This window comes from Eleginops maclovinus, chromosome 9, assembly GCF_036324505.1.
Source record: "Eleginops maclovinus isolate JMC-PN-2008 ecotype Puerto Natales chromosome 9, JC_Emac_rtc_rv5, whole genome shotgun sequence".
Classification (NCBI taxonomy): Eukaryota; Metazoa; Chordata; class Actinopteri; order Perciformes; family Eleginopidae; genus Eleginops; species Eleginops maclovinus.
In genome coordinates, this window is record NC_086357.1 from 25813596 (window position 1) to 25821734 (window position 8139).

The window sequence follows — 8139 nt, forward strand, 5'->3', positions numbered from 1 at the left end:
GACAAGGGTTTTTTCTCTAATTATCTGCAGCTGGCCTCCAATCATCCCAACGATGATAAATAAAAGCTGTAAAATGTTGATGTCCAGCCTGGCTTTTACTTAAAGTTCCTGAGTGCATGAGAAGAATCCTTTAAATGAACAGACAAACTCCTGCTGTGGTCACAGTGTGGAAAACAATTTGACGTGCACTTTATTGATTTTTGGCCACAAACCTCGGACGAATGCCCCCCACCCCCCACCTCCATTCGCCCTGCAGCACTAACTGTCCATCAGCAGCTGCACAGCAGACATCCCTCACTTCCTCTTCTGTGATCAAACAGCGCGAGCAGATCTCTGCTGATCATACATTAAGTAAGAAATGAGCAAAGTCTGGGCGTGACCCTCTTTACAAATGTTCTTCAGCTAGCACAAAGACGCTATTATAGTTTCAGTGTTACTGTATGTGCTGATGTTTCTGAATTTGGCTGTTCTTGTAGAAGAGGGAATTCCCCCCTAATTATTTTTTACGACACAATCACACTTTTTAGTATCTTAATAAACAACCTCATATCTTAAAAATGATGATAAAAGTTCTCAAAAATTGTTTCAATATTAACAATCCTTCTCAGAAATATGAGAATCCAGACTTAATCTTGGTTTAGAAAACTCAAGCATGATGTAATGGTACATCTTGATCTTCTGTATCATGAAATAAACTATTAAATATCTCTAAATCATGACTTTTTCTCAATATAATGAGAATATTTCTCAAAAATAAGGACAAATATTTGTAAAATAATCCAAAACTTTCTTAAAATAATGAGGATCTTTCTCAAATGAATGACGTAGTATCTCAAACTGACTGCTGCATCAGTGACTATTCATTTAGCTGCCTCAGAAGTCTCAAACATTATGTACCGTGGAAATCAAATGTCTGCAGTTAATTAGTGGGAAATGCTCAGCTTTGCTCGCTGCTGCAGGATACTTTCTGTGATCTCCAGTGTGTTGTGGATGGTTTTGTGCTCAGTGAGATGGTGTGGTACAGCCTGCTTATTCACCTGTGACAGCATCGGGGGGGGGGGGGGGGGGGGGTCAGCCCTACATATGTAAAGGTCAAAGCATACATGACCTCAGAGTATCCACATGTTGCTCAGGAAGTGAAGAGGGACTGGATGTGACGGCCCCTCCTCCAATAATTCTTGAAAATAAGAAGTTTGCGTCAACTTTTCCAGGCAGGCAGAAGCCAAACTGCAGAGAGTAATTTGAGGAGGAGGAACAAAGACAGGCCTGTTTGTGAATAAAAAACAGGAAAAGGATAGTCAGGTAAATGGGCACAACATTAGTTTTCCACTTAAACCTGGAAGATGTATGGAAGCATAGTGTGCCAGTCAAAGAAAAACAAATAAGGTGAAAGCTAAGAACAAATCGTGTAAGTCAACGAGAAATGCATGAGTACGTAATTTAAAATAACTGATGACTTAGTATGTTGAAATATTGAGCAACTTAAAGATAAAGATGCATGTTCCCAAAATAATCAAGGTTTTACTTCATTGAGTAATGAGTAAATATGTTAAGATAATGACAAACTTTCTCAAAATAATGTGAACATTTCTAAATATTTTTGTTAGTTTCTAAAAATAATGTGAAACTTTTATCAAATGTTGTAATTTTGGGGGAAATGAGTAAATCTCTGACTCAGTTGTTATTAAAGTCATTATTTTTGTTTAAATCTGCGTTATTTTTGACTTAGAATAGGTTCATATTTTTTAAAGAAAGTTTCCCACTACTTTAATAAGTTTATACTTGAAAAAGTTTTTGACAAAGTTCATCATATTTTTGAGCTTCTTATTATAATACATTACACCCATTGTGTTTTCATCCCATTTGGCTTCCATATATAGAGGAAAGAAGTTGTAGCTGTTCTAATATTGTCAGCTGAAAACAGAACCAGCTGTGGCTTAGTTTTTATGAAGACAATATTTGTACCATACTTGATAAATCTTCAAAGTGAGAACTGGATGGTCTGTAAACACTTGAGATTGTGCAATAAGTGAGAGACTCTGTCACACCGAACCGACTACATTCTTGTGGTTTTATGGTCTGCAAATCATTCCCCACCTTTTAAAAAATACAGAGAGATTTCATGTTAGTCAGGATTCTTTAAAAATGCAGAGAATGACTGCAGACACTTTACATTCCTGGCTTTGTCAATTGTGCACTACGGAAGTCCTTTCAAACTCTGTGCACAGTTCACATAAGACACTTTCTCTTATGATAACCCCACACAGATACACCCATAGGGTTTTGCAGTCGAGTGTTGCATTTCCCATTTTTGGACTGACTTGTGGCAAAGTGACTAAGAAAACAGACTATAGAGCAGGGGTGTCCACATTTCTTCACGAGGGCTACATAAAGAAAAACATACAAAGGGCTGGGCCACTCCCTGGAAGTGAGGTATACCGCCTCATAAGTTAAGTTATAAGTTAGAGAAATCAATCAAATGTAGGGAAATTATTATTGATACTTGAAAATGCTTTAAGAAAAATCGCAGCTCTCCATAGGGGTTCATTTATTTACTTGGTAGATTATATCTTAAAACAGAAGTCTCAGATTGCTGATAATAAGGGGAAATATGAAGGGTCTATTTCAAGCTTGATATGTGATCAAGTGATTGGGCTTTTTTTTTATCAACTATGATTTGTTTGAAAATGTTTTCAACTTTAATTGATTGAATTTATTTGAAAATGGGGCTTATTAACGCATGAATACTATTGTTTAATATGTGTTTACATATATATTTAAAGAACAATAGTACGATTTAAGAAAAGCACAACTTTCAGGTGTGGGCTATATTCCATTATTCTTTTAGCATTTGCTGAGGGCCAATTAAAAGTGGGCTGCGGGCCGCATTTGGCCCCCGGGCCGTGGTTTGGGCACCCCAGAGCATAATGTGTTGTCTGTAACAGAAAGGGGAGTGTGGCTCTGATAGGTTAGATAATAGTGGCATTACAACTGTTATCAACATCCTCTACTATGTTTATATGGGAGATAAGGAGATGATCAAATGGAACTAATGATATGGGATTGTTTTTAAATCAACATATTCAGTTTTTTGGGTTATTGTTTTGTTTCTATTTTTTGTTTACCTGTATTTGTGAATAAAGAGAGAAAAATTCAGATTTCCGAGCACTACCTTCCATTTCTGATAGATGAGGTGCAGAGGCATCACTCAGGACGAACAGCAGTTTAAAAGCGACAGAGAGAAACTACATTTAGGATGTATCACCCCAGATGTCAGTGTAATGTGTTTCAGTTAGCACCATCGGTCTGAAGATGCTAATAATTTACTGTAACACATGTGGCTGTAAGCTTGGATCTTTATCTATTGGACTTTTTTTTAGATGAGGCTTATTTGCATAGAAAAGGAGTCAATTCTGCACCCAATGTCTGCGTAACGTAAAATTCAAGTAGTGGCACAAAGAGGCCATTTACCTGGCAGTGCATTTGATGCTTTTCAGGAGATTTTCACGTTTCTTTTTGTCTTAACCCCCCTGTGTGCAATGTGAAAGGTGTCATCCACCTGAAGCTCACACAGCAGCTCTTCTTCAGACTCTTTCACATATCTTAACTGTACTGTTTCGGTTCAGTTTTCTCTTTAGTGTTGAGGTACTTTTTACAGCACAAAGCTTGGTGAGATTCCAGCACCAACGATATCGAGTTCACAGTTACAGTTAAAGCTGTTTCTGAATTGTAGCACAGGCTTACATTTTAAAAAACACTATGAACTCTTAAGTTATTTAGATCTAAGGCTGCGGCTGTGAGGAAGAGCAGTCCCCTTTCCATCTGAAGGTTGTGGGTTTGATCCCAGCCCTTGCAGAAAAACATGTTGGTGTATCCTTGGGCAAGATATTTAACCCCAAGTTGCTCCTTATGGCCAACGGTGTGTGAATTTTATGTATGAATGTTAGTTACTTGAGCAAATGGCACATTGCTCTGTAAGAATGAGGTGTGAATGGGTGAACGATGAGTTGTAGCATTTGAGGCACTTTGAGGGGTCGTACGGACTGGTTGAAGCACTATATAAGTACAGTCCGTTTACCATTTATCACATCTGTCAGTATTTGTTTTAAACTAAAATAACAAAAAAACAAGTGAGCTATTAAGACTTTTGAAATAATCAAACAAATACTCATAAATCATTCGTATAAGTCTACGTTAAACATAGTTCAATGGTGTCTTTCTTGCTTTTTATGTCCTGTTTTTCTTTTGTAATGTTTTATATTCTTGTTAAATTGTTCACTTTACAATATCAAACACCTATTTTGGATCTATTTTTGCAAGAATATTATGCTTGCCTGTTATTTATTGGATGTATTTATCTAAACCCCATCTCACTCAATAGGCTTTTTATATCTGCTGGCAACTGTTCCCTAACAAGCTTGTTATAAACTTTTTGAAAACAGTAGTGAATGCTGCAAGAGCAGGAAATCAATCCCCATCAACTTGTATTTAAATTCCTTTTTTCCCCTGATTCTCTTTATCCTCAGACCACAGAAGTTTGTTTTGCAGCGGGGTGTTTTGCTCTGCGCTGGTATGTATCCCTGTGACCCGCTGCATAGACTCACTATTGTTGATGAACTGTGGTCCGGCTCACGCTGCATACCAGATATCGTCCACAACCTATCTCAGAATGCTGCACCTCCTGGTAATCTTGGCAAACCCTTGATCTGTGCAAACAGTGGTCTGCTATGTTATCACTGCAGAATCAATAGTCCCACAAAGGAGTGTATTACATTGTTTACTTATAATGGTGTGAAACAGCCCGGGAAAACAACACTGGCTGTTTTACTCTGGACTGAACAGAATCACTAACCACTCATAAAGTTGTGAAAGGCGTCCACTTTGAGAATGCAAGAGTTTTTCTTAGTTTGTGATAAAGCAAAATCTGGTTTATTTTGTCAAATCTGACCTTGCACTGCTCAAATCCTGACATACATTACTAAAACTTTCTATTTTCTCTAATAAAAAGGAAATTTAACAGTATTTTGACAATTTGATATCATTATGGCAGCCATGGGGACAGATGGCCCTTTTATATATTTGATCAAACATGTTGCTGTCTGTGGCTACAAAAAGCGCTAAAGCACTTCCTGTGAGTCAGAGGATTTGTAGGCCCCTGTTATATCCATGTAAGTTCATGAAGTGATTAATGAACGTGATTAATAAAGTGTCAGGGTACCCCCCTGGCATTTAACAGCAAAATGTCCCTCAAAGAGACAAGTACAAATCCATAAGAGACTAAAAGTGGCTACGAATCCAACACCTATAACGAGACGTAAAAATACCAAAAAGGGACACAAAGAGACACTAAGTCACTGATTAAATTATTAACTTGATGTCTTAGTTTTGTCCAGTTTATCATAGTAAAACTTCACAACAACAAATCTGTACTTGCATCATCCAACACCCCACAAATATCAGAATCAGAATCCCTTTATTCATCCCACAGTGGGGACATTTTCATTTGTTACAGCAAAACGAGCCAAAGACAGCTTAATGTTACACCAAGATACAAAAATATATACAACAAGTACACAAACACAAGATTAAGGGGCACAAAATGACTACAACATTACTTATAAGAGACATGAAGTGACCACAACATGGCACAAAACATCAACAAAGAGGCTAAAAAACTATAAATCCTGAGTGTTTTGCTCTAATATATAGGAGAGGTTGTGCTGCCTTTTGTTTGTCTGTGCCCGGGGGCTCACTGTCTAATAACCACCCATGTTTGGCTTACAAAAAAAGCTGTTAAATTTTGTACAAGATATACCGGTATATTCAGTGACTGCTGTGTTTTTAACAACTGTCGAAAGAGTCACACAACACATTGAAGTATTTATGTGGAAATGTACTGTGCAGTGCAGTTGTGTATTTGCTTGACTTCCCTCACAGGGCTGAGGGAATGAAGGCCGACAACTTTGTTTATATGATGTGGGAGTTCATGGCTTTGCACTGTGAGCTGACAGGAGACTTGTTAACACTTGCTGGGCATTGATTCAGCTGATCATATCACAGTTTTATACGAAACACTCTTTGCCTAGTAACACAATTGTTCTTGGACATTTGACGTGACTCTTCAGAAATCCTCCCTTTACTCCCAGCAATAACACCGTTAGGCTACTGTCTATGTCATTACCTATGTTTATGGCAAAAGAATGGCATATCTATGATTAGTATTTAGCAGTATTTTATTGGTGTGCTTATGTAATGCACAAATGAAATGTTATATGAAACACTGCTTTCTATTACTCATGTTGGTGTTGCAGCAAACTCATATCACTTCACTTCCCAGCACACAGTCATCATTTTTTTGACTCATCACCGAGTGACTCTGAGTACACTTCAACTAAATATGGACTACTTAGCAGAACAAATGCAACAAAAAAGTATTCTGTTCCACAAACTTTCACCATATCAGTGGTTAGTCCAGCTAGAATATGCAACTAGACATTCCTGTGAGTGTGTACAAAATTAAATAATAAACAATACACCTCCTAATTTTAGCCCTTGGCCTCAACAGACCCAAGCGACAACTATGGCATGCACACATACAGGGAAACCCCCAAATGTCAAAAACTCATTACAAATGTCCTATTTTATTTAATATTTTGCTAAAAGTTAACATTTTAAAAGGCTAGTTGGCTCAGAACAATTCAAAACAGTTAAAAGTAAATGGTTTAAATGTAATTGGTTATCAGTAGAGAAAGCTAGCTAAAAGTTACCTACTGAAATAGATGAGTTAAAAGCTAAAGGTAACTGATAAACTGTGTAAATAGCTTGTTACAGTGAGCTAAAATAAACAGTTGGAGCTAGTCAGTAAGTCAAATATTTTAAATCGTAAGCTTAAATAGTATAATGGATAACTAAAACTAAGGCCTTAACGGTTGAAAAACGCTAGTTAGCTCAAGATATGGACGGTTAAACTAGTTAACTGAAGGTATGGATACGTTAGTAAGCTAAATGTGATGGGTTAACAGTTGAAATAGTTATCTAAAAGGTTTAGGCTAGGTAAAAGCTAAAGTTAACTAGTTAGCTAAAAGTAAGTCAGTTAGCGTAAAGTAAACAGTTACGCTAGTAAGATGAAGTTTTGGATTTGAAATTGTTAGCTTAAGTAGGCTAATGGTTGATATAGCGAGTTAGCTAAAAGTAAACAGTCAGGCTAGTTAACTTAGGGTGACCAGATTTGAGGTGGCGAAAAAGAGGACACTTGCGATTGTTGGGGGGGAAGTCTAAGCACAGTAGACTTCTGTGCAAAGCGCCATTCAATTTAAGTACACGCTTAATGGTCCCATGAAAAACTGTGAAAACCGGACGTTTTCATGAATTTATAAAACCCCCCCGGACGCTCCGGACAGGACATAAAAAGAGGACATGTCCGGGCAAAAGAGGACGTCTGGTCACCCTAGTTAACCAAGGTAAAAGATTTGAAAACTTTAGCTTTGGTAGCTGAATAGAAAATGGTTAAAATAGGTTAGCTGTCTAAAAGTAATGGGAAAACAGTTATAAACAATTAGCTGTTAGATCATTTGAATTGATTGAGTTAAAATAGTTAGGTAGTAGGCTCATGGATATAGATGTAATTGTTAAAGTTACAACATCAAGAGAGAAGTAGGTGTAAACAGTAGTAAGCAAAAGTAGGCAGAACCTCTTGAAACCCTCTGCTGCAGATGAAATAATGAACATTATCACCTTTAATATAGTCAATATTGTAACACATTAATGTGGGAAAAGATAGGTGGCACACATGTCATGAGAAGTAATAGTTAGATTCAGTTTATGACTCTTTTAAAGACAAATGAACATACAGTATGTAGGTAGAGTTCACATTTCAGACTATTAGACACTATATGACGCAACGATGGTATTACTGGTAAGTCGCCACGAGACCGGGCACTGCAGTGGTGATTGTTTCCATGGCACCAGCATCATTTAAAACGTCTGTGCCGACTGTTGGACGTTTTCTGTCGGCCTCACAGTCTCTGTAGCCCCCTCCCCCTTCAGTTCTCTCTTACGCAAAAAGCGGAGGAAGATTTTGATTTGCTGGCCCCAGCCCTCCCTCTTCAGGGGGGTAACTTATTACGGGAGTTAGCGGGC